The sequence below is a fragment of the Lolium perenne genome, chromosome 5 (genome assembly GCF_019359855.2).
Source record: "Lolium perenne isolate Kyuss_39 chromosome 5, Kyuss_2.0, whole genome shotgun sequence".
Lineage (NCBI taxonomy): Eukaryota > Viridiplantae > Streptophyta > Magnoliopsida > Poales > Poaceae > Lolium > Lolium perenne.
The window spans coordinates 210,646,054-210,663,644 of NC_067248.2; positions in this window are offsets into that span (position 1 = coordinate 210,646,054).

The window sequence follows — 17,591 nt, forward strand, 5'->3', positions numbered from 1 at the left end:
TAACACACCGTGAAAACATGTGATCCTCACATCACTACCATCCCCTCCGGTTGTCCCGATTTCTGTCACTTCGGGGCCATTGGTTCCGGACAGTGACATGTGCATACAACTTGTAGATACAATCTAAGCAACAATATAGAGCTCAAATCTAAGATCATGCCACTCGGGCCCTAGTGACAAGCATTAAGCATAACAAGATTGCAGCAACAATAACTTCACAAACTTTATAGATAGACTAATCATAATGTATCATCCATCGGATCCCAACAAACACAACACCGATTACATCAGATGAATCTCAATCATGTAAGGCAGCTCATGAGACCATTGTATTGAAGTACATGGGGGAGAGTATACCGACACAGCTACTGCTAGAACCCGTAGTCCATGGGGGAACTACTCACGGAGCATGGCGGAGGCGGTGGCGTTGATGGAGATGGCTTCCGGGGCACTTCCCGTTCCGGCAGGTGCCGGAGCAGTTCCGTCCCCGAATTGGAGTTTCGCGATGGCGGCGGCGCCCCTGGAGTCTTTCTGGAGTTTCGTCAATTGGTACTGCGTTTTTAGGTCGAAAGGGGTTTTATAGGCGAAGAGGCGACGCAGGGGGGTCGACAGGGTGGCCTCACCCTAGGCCGGCGCGGCCAGGGCCTGGCCCGCGCGGCTAGGTGGTGTGGGGCCCCCCTGGCTCTCCTCCGACTCTTCTTCGGTGTTCTGGAGCCTTCCGGGAAAAATAGGAGGTTTGGCGTTGATTTCGTCCAATTCCGAGAATATTGCCCGAACAGCCTTTCTGGAACCAAAAACAGCAGAAAACAGGAACTGGCACTGTGGCATCTCGTTAATAGGTTAGTTCCAGAAAACGCATAAAAACATCATAAAGTGCAAGCAAAACATGTAAGTATTGTCATAAAACAAGCATGGAACGACAGAAATTATGGATACGTCGGGGACGTATCAGCATCCCCAAGCTTAGTTCCTGCTCGTCCCGAGCAGGTAAACGATAAAAAGAATAATTTCTGTAGTGACATGCTACTTACATAACCTTGATCATACTATTACAAAGCATATGAAATGAATGAAGTGACTCAAGGCAATGATCTATAGTTGCTAACAAATAGATAACATATAGCAAAACTTTTCATGAACAGTACTTTCAAGACAAGCATCAAAATTCTTGCACAAGAGTTAACTCATAAGGAAGCAATAAGTTCATAGTAAAGGCATTGAAGCAACACAAAGGAGGATATAAGTTTCAGCGGTTGCTTTCAACTTTCAACATGTATATCTCATGGATATTGTCAACATAGAGTAATATGATGAATGCAAATATGCAAGTATGTAAGAATCAATGCACAGTTAACACAAGTGTTTGCTTCTTGAGGTGGAGAGAAATAGGTGAACTGACTCAACATTAAAAGTAAAAGAATGGTCCTTCAAAGAGGAAAGCATCGATTGCTATATTTGTGCTAGAGCTTTGGTTTTGAAAACATATAGAGAGCATAAAAAAGTAAAATTTTGAGAGGTGTTTGTTGTTGTCAACGAATGGTAATGGGTACACTAACTACCTCGCCAACCGGACTTTCAAGAGCGGCTCCCATGAATTATTGCATATTTATTTTTGGGTGGCACTCCTTCCAACCTTTCTTTCACAAACCATGGCTAACCGAATCCTCGGGTGCCTGCCAACAATCTCATACCATGAAGGAGTGCCTTTTTATTTTAGTTTTATGATGATGACACTCCTCCCATCCTTTGCTTACACAAGCCATGGCTAACCGAATCCTTCGGGTGCCGTCCAACAATCACATACCATGGAGGAGTGTCTATTTTGGTTAATTAATTTGGGACTGGGAATCCCATTGCCAGCTCTTTTTGCAAAATTATTGGATAAGCGGATGTGCCACTAGTCCATATGAGAGTCCGTCAAAAGTAAATGACAAGGTTGAAAGCTAAACACCACATACTTCCTCATGAGCTATAAAACATTGACACAAATCAGAGGTGATAAATTTTGAATTGTTTAAAGGTAGCACTCAAGCAATTTACTTTGGAATGGCAGGAAATACCACATAGTAGGTAGGTATGGTGGACACAATTGGCATAGTGGTTGGCTCAAGTATTTTGGATGCATGAGAAGTATTCCCTCTCAATACAAGGTTTAGGCTAGCAAGGTTGTTTGAAGCAAACACAAGTATGAACCGGTACAGCAAAACTTACATAAGAACATATTGCAAGCATTATAATACTCTACACTGACTTCCTTGTTGCTCAAACACTTTTACCAGAAAATATCTAGACCTTAAGAGAGATCAATTATGCAAACCAATTTTAACAAGCTCTACAGTAGTTCTCCACTAATAGGTTTAAACTACATGCAAAAACTTATGATCTACTTGAGAGCTCAAAACAATTGCCAAGTATCAAATTATCCAAGACATATGAGGCATTTTTCTTTTTCCAACCAAACAATAAGTATTGTAGCTTCCAACTTTTATCATTGAACATTAAAAGTAAAACGAAGAACAAGTGTTCATATGAAAAAGCGGAGCGTGTATCTCTCCCAATCAAGGATTGCTAGGATCCGATCTTATTCAAACAAACAAAACGAAAATAAACACACAGACGCTCCAAGTAAAGCACATATGATGTGACTGAATAAAAATATAGTTTCAGGGGAGGAACCTGATAAGTTGATGAAGAAGGGGATGCCTTGGGCATCCCCAAGCTTAGACGCTTGAGTCTTCTTGAAATATGCAGGGATGAACCACGGGGGCATCCCCAAGCTTAGACTTTTCACTCCTCTTGATCATATATCATCCTCCTCTCTTGACCCTTGAAAACTTCCTTCACAACAAACTTCTCATAAACTTCATTAGAGGGGTTAGTACTCAAAAAATTTGAATCCACCTTGGTCCTGTAGTGGCACATTGCAAGAACTCAATAAAACATTAGCTACAGCCCTCTACGTCTAGAAAAGCTCGCTTAAAGTCCACAAGAGACAATGCAAAAAACAGAGACAGAATCTGCCAAAACAGAACAGCCAGTAAAGACGAATTTTAATAAAATACTTCCGTTGCTCAAATCAGAAAACTCAAAACTAATGAAAGTTGCGTACATATCTGAGGAACACGCACGTAAATTGGCATATTTTTCTGATTTTTTCTACAGAGGAAACAGCCCAGATTCGTGACAGATAGAAATCTGTTTCTGCGCAGAAATCCAAATCTAGTATCAACCTTCGATTAGAGGCTTCACTTGGCACAACAAAACACAAAACTAAGATAAGGAGAGGTTGCTACAGTAGTAAACAACTTCCAAGACACAAATATAAAACAAAATACTGTAGCAAAATAACACATGGGTTATCTCCCAAGAAGTTACTTTCTTTATAGCCATTAAGATGGGCTCAGCAGTTTTGATGATGCACTCGCAAGATATAGTATTGGAAGCAAAAGAGAGCATCAAGAAGCAAATTCAAAACACATTTAAGTCTAACATGCTTCCTATGCATAGGAATCTTGTAAATAAACAAGTTCATGAAAAGCAAAGTAACAAGCATAGGAAGATAGAACAAGTGTAACTTCAAAAATTTCAGCACATAGAGAGGTGTTTTAGTACCATACAAATTTCTACAACCATATTTTCCTCTCTCATAATAATTTTCAGTAGCTTCATGAACAAACTCAACAATATAACTATCACATGCATCATACTTTCCATGATTTCCAAACACATAATTTTTATCAAGTTCAAGAATAGTGGAATTAAAACTTTCAAACACACTTTTATCAATAATATAACGAGGTAAATGATCAATCTCAAGAGATATGGGACTCATAGAATAAGTCAAGAACTCTCCAATCCCATTTTCATTAGTAGTACAATTAATAGTATCAAGTAACATAGGACCATCATCTAGAGCTTTATCATAAACATTTGCCAAACAGAATTCTTTAGTACCATGCATTTCGACATCAGGCACAAACAAAGCATTATCATAAGATTTATCAAAGTAGCATGGATTATCATAAATAACAGTAGTATAATTATTCTCACAAGTATTACTCATAGGGAATATTTCAAGAGAATCCACAGGAACATAACATTCAACCTCTTTCGGTAAGCATGGAGGACAATCAAATAGTGTAAGAGATAAAGAGTTACTCTCATTAGAAGGTTGGCATGGGTAGCTAATCCATTCTTCCCCCTTTTGTTCATCACTCTCCTCTTCTTTTTCATCCAATGAGCTTTCAGGTTCATCAATTTCCTCCTCTTTTTCATCCAATGAGCTTTCAGGTTCATCAGTTTCTTCTTCCACCGGTTCCTGCAAATTGTGAGTGCATTCTTGTGCATTAATGAGTCTCTCTTTATAATCAATGATATAAGGATTATTACCGAAGCATTCTATGCAACAATTAAGGATAGAAGAGACATAATCTTTAAGGTCCTTACAAACAACACAAGTTTCATAATTCTCAACCATAAAGGATTCGATCTCAGAGGCTCCCATAAACACGACAAATTGTTCTACCTCTTCGAACCCATAATGAATATAGCAATTCCGATTATAGTTCTTAATTAAAAATTCCTCACTAAAGCCACATTGAAATTTAAGATGTTTAGTATCCTGTTGAGAGCAACAGTTTATATCATGGCGTTTAAGCAAGATTTTAGCAATTGTATTCACTTTTTCTATCATAGCACTCATTACTTCACCAGCTCTTGATTTCCTATAATTATTATAACATTCTATGAGCTCCAAGTAGGTTGTTGGTTCTCCCATAACAGCAGTTTTTAATTTTTCGGTTTTTCAAATTTTTATGGATTTTTGGGTATATGAGGAAAATAAAACAAAACTGAAATAAACTAGACAAAAGTAAACTAAGCAAAGTAATACTAGACAGAAATAAACTAAGCACAAGTAAACTAGGAAAAAGTAAACTAAGCAAAACAAAATAAAATAAAACAGAGAGAGAGGTAGAGTGTACTCCCCAGGTGAACTTATGAGTAGAGCTATGCCTCCCCGGCAACGGCGCTTGAAAAACAGTCTTGATAACCCACAAGTATAGGGGATCGCGATAGTCTTCGAGGGTAGTATAACCCAAATTTATTGATTCGACACAAGGGGAGGTAAAGAATACTTATAAGCCTTAACAACTGAGTTGTCAATTCAGCTGCACCTGGAAAAGCACTAGTAACAGGGGTGATGTGAAAGTAGCAGTAATATGAGAGCAGTAGTAATAGTAACACAGCAGCAGTAATAGTAACACAGAGGTAATATGATGACATGTAGAACAAGTATTTGATGATGAGAGATGGACCGGGGTTCCCAGCGATCTACACTAGTGGTAACTCTCCAATAACAAGTGTTGGGTGAACAAATTACAGTTGGGCAATTGATAGGAATCAAAGGCATTAAGAAAGAATATCAAGCTTATTAATTATGTAGGCATGTTTTCCGTATATAGTCGTACGTGCTCGCAATGAGAAACTTGCACAACATCTTTTGTCCTACCAGCCGGTGGCAGCCGGGCCTCAAGGGAAACTACTGGATATTAAGGTACTCCTTTTAATAGAGTACCGGAGCAAAGCATTAACACACCGTGAAAACATGTGATCCTCACATCACTACCATCCCCTCCGGTTGTCCCGATTTCTGTCACTTCGGGGCCATTGGTTCCGGACAGTGACATGTGCATACAACTTGTAGATACAATCTAAGCAACAATATAGAGCTCAAATCTAAGATCATGCCACTCGGGCCCTAGTGACAAGCATTAAGCATAACAAGATTGCAGCAACAATAACTTCACAAACTTTATAGATAGACTAATCATAATGTATCATCCATCGGATCCCAACAAACACAACACCGATTACATCAGATGAATCTCAATCATGTAAGGCAGCTCATGAGACCATTGTATTGAAGTACATGGGGGAGAGTATACCGACACAGCTACTGCTAGAACCCGTAGTCCATGGGGGAACTACTCACGGAGCATGGCGGAGGCGGTGGCGTTGATGGAGATGGCTTCCGGGGGCACTTCCCCGTTCCGGCAGGGTGCCGGAACAGAGTTCTGTCCCCCGAATTGGAGTTTCGCGATGGCGGCGGCGCCCCTGGAGTCTTTCTGGAGTTTCGTCAATTGGTACTGCGTTTTTAGGTCGAAAGGGGTTTTATAGGCGAAGAGGCGACGCAGGGGGGTCGACAGGGTGGCCTCACCCTAGGCCGGCGCGGCCAGGGCCTGGCCCGCGCGGCTAGGTGGTGTGGGGCCCCCTGGCTCTCCTCCGACTCTTCTTCGGTGTTCTGGAGCCTTCCGGGAAAAATAGGAGGTTTGGCGTTGATTTCGTCCAATTCCGAGAATATTGCCCGAACAGCCTTTCTGGAACCAAAAACAGCAGAAAACAGGAACTGGCACTGTGGCATCTCGTTAATAGGTTAGTTCCGGAAAACGCATAAAAACATCATAAAGTGCAAGCAAAACATGTAAGTATTGTCATAAAACAAGCATGGAACGACAGAAATTATGGATACGTCGGGGACGTATCACTGCTCTCCCAGTATGTGGCATCGACCTCACAGGGGACGGAAAGCTAGGGTATGGGTTTACATCGGCTGATGAGCTAGAGGAAGTCGACATCGGTCCTAGGGATAAGCCGCGACCGACTTTTATCAGCAAGAAGTTAGATCCACAGCTCAGGGGACAGATGATAGCTCTGTTAAAAGAATACCCAGATTGCTTTGCATGGGATTACACGGAGATGCCTGGGTTGGACAGGAGCATCATTGAACATCGGCTCCCCCTTAAGAAAGGATTTCGGCCGTTCCAACAACGAGCACGTCAGATGAGGGCCGAAATTCTGGAAGAAGTCAAGAAAGAGATCGAGAAAATGTTGGCCGCCGGGTTCATCAGGCCATGCAGGTATGCTGAGTGGATCTCCAGTATCGTTCCTGTAGAGAAGAAGGACGGCCGATGGCGTGTGGCCATCGATTTCCGAGATCTCAATAGAGCCACTCCAAAGGACGAGTATCCGATGCCTGTGGCAGAAACATTGATAAATGCCGCTGCTGGTCACAAGGTGTTGAGCTTCATGGATGGCAATGCCGGCTATAACCAGATCTTCATGGCTCCGGAGGATATACACAAGACCGCATTCAGAGTACCAGGGGCAGTAGGCTTGTTTGAATATGTGGTCATGACCTTTGGGTTGAAGAATGCTGGCGCAACGTACCAACGAGCCATGAATTATATATTTCATGATCTGATCGGTAAGTTGGTGGAGATCTATATCGATGACGTGGTAGTCAAATCTGTCTCCATGGAGGGACACTTGGATGATTTACGGCGCATCCTAGACTGAACTCAGAAGTTCGGACTGAGAATGAATCCGAAGAAGTGTGCCTTTGGCGTGACGGCTGGTCAATTCCTAGGTTTTCTGGTTCATGAACGGGGAATTGAGATCGGCCTGAAAAGTCAGGAGGCGGTGCGTACCATGCAGCCGCCCACCACGAAGAAGGAGCTCTAACGTCTCATCGGCAAGATCAATTTTGTCCGACGATTCATCTCTAATCTGTCAGGACGAATCGAGCCGTTCATGGCGCTGGTGAAAACTAAATCTGATGACGAGTTTCACTGGGGGGCAGAACAGCAACAGGCGTTTGATGAGATTAAGCGGTATCTGACGACGCCGCCTGTGCTAGTTCCGCCTCAAAGAAGACAAAGCCGTTCTACATCTACTTGTCGCATGGCCGACACGTCCATCGCTTCGGTAGTAGTGCAACTTTACGAGGGCGTTGAAAAGGTCGTTTTCTACCTCAGCAGAAGGATGTTGGACGCGGAGACAAGATATCCTGAGGTCGAGAAACTTTGCCTCTGCCTGTTCTTTACCTGCACCAAGCTTCATCACATCCTTTTGACGGCAGAGATCATCGTTATATGCAAGTCAGATGTTGTCAAGCACATGTTGTCGGCCCCTGTTTTGAAAGGCCGACTTGGCAAGTGGATGTTTGCATTGTCAGAGTTCGATCTCCGGTATCAGCCTGCGAAGGCAGTCAAGGGACAAGCGTTGGCCGATCTTATGGCTGAACGGATCAGTACCAATATAGCAGCACTGTCTATACGTGCATGGGCTATGTTCTTCGATGGATCGGCTTGCGACGATGGTTGTGGCATCAGGATTCTGCTCGTGTCGCCTCGGGGGGCAGAATACTCCTTCTCCATCAGATTATCTACCCCTTGCACCAACAACGTAGCAGAATATGAGGCAGTACGTAACGGGATGGAGTTGCTACTGGAAGCCGGGGCAGAGGCAGTGGAGCTTTTTGGAGACTCCAAGTTGGTGATTAACCAGCTCACGGATGAATATAAGTGCGAGAGTGAATCGCTTTTCCCATATTGGATGGAATGCCGTGAGTTGATGACACAGTTTCGGTACATCAACTTTAATTGGGTCCCAAGATCCCAAAACACCGAGGCCAACAATCTCGCACAAATGGCGTCAGGCTACATAGATATATCCGACGGGTCGGAAGTTCAGGTACAATTCCTGGAACAGGATGATTGGAGAGCCGAAATCTTCAATTACTTAAAAGATTCGGCTCGGGGGGCACCTAAACGGATAAGATACAAAGCCATGAAGTATGTCCTCATAGGAGACGAAATGTTCTACAGGACGTTGGAAGGATTACTACTCAAGTACCTGGGACCAACTGAGTCTAATCGGCTCTTACATGAGGTGCATGAAGGTGCCTGTGGAACTCATCAGTCGGCTCATAAGATGAAGTGGCTAATCAGGCGATCAGGGTTTTATTGGCCCACCATGCTTGAAGATTGCTTCAATTATTACAAGGGGTGCCAAGCGTGCCAGATGTTCGGGAAGATTCAGATGGTACCAGCATCAGCGATGAACCCTATCATCAAGCCTTGGCCGTTTCGGGGGTGGGGCATGGATATGATCGGCAAAATCCATCCGGCGTCGAGTAAAAAACATGAATGGATTTTGGTTATCACAGATTACTTCACCAAGTGGGTGGAAGCCGTCCCTATGAAGAAGGTGAAATCAGAAGATGTGATCAAGTTTGTGAAAGAACACGTCATTCATAGGTTCGGGATTCCCCAAACTATCACGACCGATGGAGGTTCGGTCTTTGTTTCTAAAGAATTCAGGAAGTTCTCCGATGACATGGGGATTAAACTGATCCGATCATCTCCGTACTATGCTCAAGCTAATGGGCAAGCTGAAGCGTCCAATCAGAGCCTAATCAAGCTGATCAAGAGGAAGATTGACGAGAACCCTAGGGATTGGCATGAGAAGTTATCAGAAGCGTTATGGGCCTACCGCATGTCGTGCCATGGAGCTATAAAGACTTCGCCGTACCAGCTTGTCTATGGACAGGAAGCCGTATTACCTTGGGAAATTACGGCTGGATCAAGACGTGTCACGTTTCAGAATGATCTGACAGCTGAAGAATATGCAACTTTGATGAGTGACACTATTGAGGACGCAACAGAACTTAGGCTTTGGTCGTTGGAGAAGATTAAGGAGAACAAAGCCAGGGTGGCTCGTGCCTACAATAAGAAGGTTAGACCAAAGGAGTTTCAAGTTGGTGATCTAGTATGGGAAGCTGTGTTGCCGTTAGGAACCAGGGACAAGGCATATGGCAAATGGTCTCCTAATTGGCACGGTCCGTACAAAGTTGTCCAGGCCTTGAAGGGTAATGCATATATGTTGGAAGAGTTGGACGGCGAGAAGTTCCCAGTAGCTGTCAATGGTCAACACCTCAAGAAGTATTTCCCAAGCATGTGGGATGATGGGCAGTAAGATATGGGGGCCGATTTTAAATCGGCCAGTAAAAAAAAAATCATCACAGCCGATGCGCAGACATCGACTTGAGAAAACATACGGAGACAACAGTATGCAAATACAGCCGATGCACGGGCATCGACTTCAGAATAATAAAGCCGATACGCTGATATCGACTCTAGAGGAATAAGCTCAAATTAGCAAGTTAACAAAATCGGTTCAGACCAGAAATCATGATGTGTGAGACGAATCTCCTAGTGGGTTGCTGAGGAGTTCAATCTGATGGTTTGGACGAGAATTAGGCCTATTGAGGCCTGTTGGACTGCGTGTTTAGGCAACAGCTTGGCCTCAGATCGCAAATGCGAGCCGATGTTCTGCTATCGGCTCTCTGTACGGCAACTCCATTCGACGATCGGCAAAGTTGACAAGGAAGCGAAATTAATTGAGGAATATCTTCTTCATTAATAGAGGGATTTCTTACAAAGAAAGAGCCGATTGCTCAGGGAAGAAGAGGGCAAAAGCCAACTACTACTACTGATCCCTAATCTAGGGGCCATTGCTGCCCTCGTCGTCGCTGCCTCCGGCGCAGCTGCTGAGAGGCTCCTCATCAGAGCTTCCGTAGCCTTCTACGGGAGCCTCATCTTCCTCATCTTCCTCATCGTCGTCATCGCTGTCGTCGTCCCACCAGGTGCGGAGGCGCTTCGCTGGTGGGTAACCTTCGAGGGAGTCGTCGTCGTCCTCCTCCGCCTCTTCCTCGGAGGAGGTGAAATCGTCCCAGGAGAAGCGGTCGTCCTCGCTCTCCGCCTCCTCTTCCCCTTCGACGAGGAATTGAAGGTCGCCCTCTCCGTCGGTCAGGGATTTGTCATCCTCAGACCAGATGGAGGAATCGTGTTCCTCCTTGTCCCACATCGTTGGGGCGAGAATGTCGTGCGCCGCCAACGAGCCCCACTCCGGCGTCAGCTCGCGAGATGAGGAGGAGTCAGAGAAGACCGACGAGGTGGAAGAGGAAGAAGAGGAAGACATGGCTATGGGAGATTGGGGGTTTTTTGGGTGCCGATGGCCAGAACAGAGCAAGGTGATGAAGTGGCAAACTGCTCAGAGCGGTTAAAATAAAGGGGCTATAGTAGAAATTCAATGCCACAGCAGTTTCCGAGGAGGCGGTGCCCAAAGACAACGGTCAAATCACGTGGAATAGTTGAGAAGGCAGGGCATCATGATGAAGAATGCTGCAACGGTTCTGCTCTGCCATGACATGACCCGACGAAGAAAAGACAGAGTGATTTTGGAATTATCAATTCCAAAACCAGGGGGGCATGTGTTATCACCAGAATTTGACCAAGTTAGAGGTGGGCCGCGATCAAGATGGGCTTAAAGATTATATACGGAAGAAATACGTGAATCAGCCTTATATGCAAAGTTGGGCTAGATTGCCCATATATCTGTAATATAGTAGATCGCATCTTAGATAGAGTTTTACCCGTGCACGGTTAGGTGCACGCCTAAATTAGAAAGTCCCCTGGACTATAAATATGTATCTAGGGTTTATGGAATAAACAACAACCAACGTTCAACCACAAATCAATCTCGGCGCATCACCAACTCCTTCGTCTCGAGGGTTTCTACCGGTAAGCATCATGCTGCCTAGATCGCATCTTGCGATCTAGGCAGCATAAGCCTATCTCGTTGTTCATGCGTTGCTCGTACTGAAGCCTTTTTGATGGCGAGCAACGTAGTTATCTTAGATATGTTAGGGTTAGCATTGTTCTTCGTATCATATGCTATCGTAGTGCAACCCTTGCATATCTAGCCGCCCTTACACCTATCTTAGGTGTAGGGGTGGCACCCCGCTTGATCATTATTTAGTAGATCCGATCCGTTACGGTTGCTCCTTGTTCTTCAAGGATTAGTTTAATATCTGCAATAGTTAGGCCTTACAAAGGGTTGGAGGATCCAGCGGCACGTAGGGTGTCGTTTGCTAGTCCTAGACAGGATGTTCCGGGGATCAACCTCGTGTTGATTTTTAGGCCTTGTCTAGGATCGGCTTACGATCACCGTGCGTGGCCGCGAGGCCCAATCGTGAGTAGGATGATCCGATTATGCGGTGAAAACCCTAAATCATCGTAGATCGCTTTAGCTTTGTCTTGATCAAGCAGGACCACCATATATTCGTGCACCTCGTACGAATCATGGGTGGATCGGCTCCTTGAGCCGATTCACAGGATAACCTGAGAGCCGATCGAGGCTCGTATTTAATGTTTACGTGTATGCCATGCAGGAAACTAAGCGAGGCATCTCCATCACCTTCCTGACCAGGTATAGGTCAGGTGGCACGCCCTTGCACCAGCATCGGACGTGTGTTCCAGAGGCTTTGCGGGCCGTCGCTCGGAGGGACCAGGGCCAGCCGCAGCCCTAAGTTGTTCCCGGCTCTACTGTGTTGCCCGTCGCTGCTCGCCGGTGGGTTTCGACCGCAACAGATTGTTCGTGTCCTTCGGCAGCCCCTCTCCTGGCCTTTATATAGGAGGCCAGGTCTCAAGAGGTCTAACCGAATACGACTAGATTTACAGTAGTTTAGATCCAATCTTTCCTTGTTTGTTCGCTTCCTTGTCTTGCCCGTCAAGGAATCTTCTGGTGCACCGTCCTAGTGGCCCATCTAGCCTTCGGGTGTCTTCATGGGCCTCCAGTTTGTCAATACCGAATAGGGCAATACTGGTTACACGAGACAGGCAGGACGTAAGGGTTTTACCTCATCGAGGGCCCCGAACCTGGGTAAATCGCTCTCCCCGCTTGTCTGTGAACCGATGTCTCGTGCCAGCCTACAGGATTCCGTCAACCCTAAGCCCCTATCGGATGGCATTGGCGAGGAGTACCCTCGACACCTATCACCCCCAGACCGACGGACAGACTGAGAGAGTCAACCAGATACTAGAAGACATGCTGAGAGCATGTGTACTGGAATACGGATCCAAGTGGGAAGACTACCTGCCTTACGCAGAATTCTCCTACAACAATAGCTACCAAGCCAGCCTACAGATGGCCCCCTTTGAAGCCTTGTACGGAAGGAAATGCCATACCCCCCTGAACTGGTCGGAAGTCGGAGAAAGCCAAGTTTTTGGCCCAGATGTTCTTCGTGAAGCCGAAGAGAAAGTCCACAAGATTCGCGAGTATCTCAAGACGGCGCAATCAAGACAGAAGAGCTACGCCGACAAGAGACGTCGGGAGATGACCATTGAGATCGGAGACTTCATCTATCTCAAGGTATCCCCCTTAAAAGGAATGCAAAGGTTTCAACTGAAAGGAAAGCTCGCACCTCGATATGTCGGACCTTTCAAAGTTCTCAGCCGCCGAGGAGAAGTATCTTATCAACTGGAGCTACCTGAAGAAATGTCGGCTGTGCACGATGTGTTTCACATCTCACTCCTCCGGAAGTGCCTTGAAGTCCCGGAGAAGACCGAAGTGTTCAAGAACATCGATCACCGATCGGTGGATATCAACCAGGACTTGACATACCGCGAAGTGCCGATTCGCATCCTGGAGGAAGCTTACCGAACCACCCGCACCCGAAGTATCAAGTTTCTGAAGGTACAATGGAGCAATCATACTGAGGATGAAGCCACATGGGAACGTGAAGACTTCATGAAGAAGGAGTACCCATATCTCTTTAGTACCTAACTTTCTTTTCGATCTCGGGACGAGATCTTTTGTAAGGGGGAAGGGTTTGTAACACCCCAAATTTCAATAAAAAGAAAGTTAGAGAATTCCAGAGAGCAAAATTTCAAACAAACAAAAACTTTTTAATTTGCATATAGTACCATGCATAGGACTTGTGCATTTGATTGATATGCCATGATGATTGTTATTACTTGTATTTGCTATGCTCTAAAACCCTAATGTGATCATATGAAGATCACCAACCAAATAGATCAAAGAGGAAGAAATTCCAATAAATGAAAAACCCTAAAAACCCTAACATATGCCCTATGGCATTTTTATAAATTTTGACCCTAGACCATTTTGGTCTTCACCATTAGTTGAATAATGTTATTAAACACTTATTACAACTTTTGGAATCAAAGTTTCACAATTCAAATAAATTCCAAATGCAAAACTAGCTCACATATGATAATGGTCAAAACTGAAATTTATAGTCTGATCACTACTTTGAGCCATTTCCATTCAATTTTCTCAAACCAAATCTTGCTAACTCTTTGCACCATTTCAAAGTCAACATCAAGGTGAACAACTTTTGTAAAGATCACCATGCCAAAATCATTCTGGATCAAGAGCTATGCTCATCCAAAGTTTCAACTTTTTAACATATTCAACAATCTCCACTTATCCAATTTTTCCAAACTTTGAATTAAAACTTTTCCACCACCACCTCTAATCATCTCTGGTCAAATACAACTTATCTAAACACACACAATTCAAATTGGTCCACCTTTTGAATAAAATCAAATTTGGACAAATTCATCAATTTCCAAATATGGCACTATTACACACTATTGCAAATAGTGATTCTACCCCATCTAATCTACCCCAACCTACACCATTGTGTCCCCTGGTCCCCTTTCACTCTCAATGCAGCATAGAAACCCTAGAGGGGCAAGCATAGCGTGCATGTGCATGGCCATGCCGGCCATGCCACCCACGTCGAGCTCCCCCTCTCTTTCTTCTTCCCTGGCCATGGCCACCGTGCCAAAACGCACCACCACACCACCCTAGCGCCGCCTACACTCGCCATGGTCGAAGGAGCAGCGACCACACGCCGGACGACGCGCGCCCAGAACGCGCTCACCATGCCGATGACGTCGCGCATGGACACGCTCGCGGACGTCACTGGCCACGCGCCGCGCCACCACCTCAAGCTCGCCCTGGCCCCTCCCTCGACGAGTTGAGCACCACCTCGCCACCTGGACACCGCCAGACAGCACCTCGACCAGACCCTGGACCGCCGCCGCCGTAGACGGAGAAGAAGATCCCGCCACCGCCGCGACCTGCCTGGAAGCAACGCGACCCAACCAGGCCCTCCCTGACCAAGCTGTCACTGCCATTAGCCTCGCCTGGACACGTAGAGCATCGCAGCACCCTCGCCCAGCTCGACCACTCGCCAGAGAAGCCGCGCCATGGTCGACCACCACCCTGCCCCGCAGCACACTTGCTCGCCTATAAAAGGAGGCATCGCCTCGTCGATTCATTCACACCACCACTCCTCCCTCTCCTTCCTTGATCTCCCAGCCACCTCGCCGCTCCACATTGCCCACCAGAGCCGCCCAATTTCTACCTCACTGCCGCACGCCGCCGCGGAAGCTCGCCGACGATTGGAGCCACCTCAGGCGACGCCACCGGTACCTGGAGCTTCGCCGTCGTCCACATCTACCCCGAGCACACTGCCATCCCTCGCTGGAGCCGCCGTAAGCCCTCCGACCCCCTACCGCCGCCGCTAGAGCGTCGGGTTCTCGTCGGAGACGACGATGAACCACGGCCGTAGATCTGCGATCTAATCCTACGTCTCTGGTTCACCCATACCGTTTCGGGTTTTAACACTCGCTGACAGGCGGGACCCTCTGTCAGGCAGCCCGCGCGTCACTGGACCGTGGCTGGGCTGGCTTGGGCCGTTTAGTTTGAATCTGGCCCGTTTAATTTTCCCGCCGGCCTTTTAATTCAAACTGGATTTAAATAATTCCAAATTAATTTAAATACTACCTCCACTTTGAAATTCAATAGATTCAAATTGGCCCAACCAAATTTAATGAACTTTATGTTGTTGGAAAGCTAGTGAAATTATCTACAACATGCCACTGGTCCCATGGCCAGATTCTTTGTAGAATTAATGCGATAAAAATAACAATGCAGGGACTTTTCCCTATTCAAATAATTATTAAAAATCAACCAAAAAAGATATTAAGTTAATTCCAACTCTAATAGCTCACATTTGACTTACACTAATTGTTTATGCAATAAAATGGTGTGGTCACTTTGCATGATCATGCCCTAGTATAATTGATGGAGATTATGGCTAGTTTAACTAGTGATATTGTCCAAAACTATTAAAGTAAATTATGTGGAGTCTTATACTTCATAAACTTGTCTCACATGAATTCATGGGATGTTTGGACCCCTGGTCCAAACTATCTTATATGAATTACTTGAGATTTAAATCATATGTAGTGATATTAAATGATATGAGGTGATCTACCTCATTTAAATCATTTTCACAAATGATGATTGATACGTCTCCGACGTATCGATAATTTCTTATGTTCCATGCCACATTATTGATGTTATCTACATGTTTTATGCACACTTTATGTCATATTCGTGCATTTTCTGGGACTAACCTATTAACAAGATGCCGAAGTGCCAGTTGCTGTTTTCTGCTGTTTTTGGTTTCAGAAATCCTAGTAAGGAAATATTCTCGGAATTGGACGAAATCAAAGCCCAGGGGCCTATTTTCCCACGAAGCTTCCAGAAGTCCGAAGGAGAGACGAAGAGGGGCCACGGAGGGGCCACACCCTAGGGCGGCGCGGCCCCCCCCTTGGCCGCGCGGCCCTGTGGTGTGGGGCCCCCGTGCCGCCTCTTGACCTGCCCTTTCGCCTATAAAAAGTCTCCGTGACGAAAACCCCAGTACCGAGAACCACGATACGGAAAACCTTCCAGAGACGCCGCCGCTGCCGATCCCATCTCGGGGGATCCAGGAGATCGCCTCCGGCACCCTGCCGGAGAGGGGAATCATCTCCCGGAGGACTCTACGCCGCCATGGTCGCCTCCGGTGTGATGTGTGAGTAGTCTACCCCTGGACTATGGGTCCATAGCAGTAGCTAGATGGTTGTCTTCTCCCCATTGTGCTATCATTGTCGGATCTTGTGAGCTGCCTAACATGATCAAGATCATCTATCTGTAATTCTATATGTTGCGTTTGTTGGGATCCGATGAATAGAGAATACTTGTTATGTTGATTATCAAAGCTATGCTTATGTGTTGTTTATGATCTTGCATGCTCTCCGTTATTAGTAGATGCTCTGGCCAAGTTGATGCTAGTAACTCCAAGAGGGAGTATTTATGCTCGATAGTGGGTTCATGTCTACGTGAACTGGAGGAGTGACAAGAACCACTAAGGTTATGGATGTCTTGTTGCCACTAGTGATAATACATTAGTGCTATGTTCAAGGATGTAGTCACTAGTTACATTACGCGCAATACTTAATGCAATTGTCTGTTGTTAGCAACTTAATACCGGAGGGGGTTCGGATGATAACCCGAAGGTGGACTTTTTAGGCATAGATGCAGTTGGATGACGGTCTATGTACTTTGTCGTAATGCCCAATTAAATCTCACTATACTCATCATGATATGTATGTGCATGGTCATGCTCTCTTTATTTGTCAATTGCCCAACTGTAATTTGTTCACCCAACATGCTGTTCGTCTTATGGGAGAGACACCTCTAGTGAACTGTGGACCCCGGTCCAATTCTCTTTACTGAAATACAATCTACTGTAATACTGTTCTACTGTTTTCTGCAAACAATCATCTTCCACACAATACGGTTAATCCTTTGTTACAGCAAGCCGGTGAGATTGACAACCTCACTGTTTCGTTGGGGCAAAGTACTTTGGTTGTGTTGTGCAGGTTCCACGTTGGCGCCGGAATCTCTGGTGTTGCGCCGCACTACATCCCGCCGCCATCAACCTTCAACGTGCGTCTTGTCTCCTCCGGGGTCGATAAACCTTGGTTTCTTTACGAGGAAAACTTGCTGCTGTGCGCATCATACCTTCCTCTTGGGGTTGCCCAACG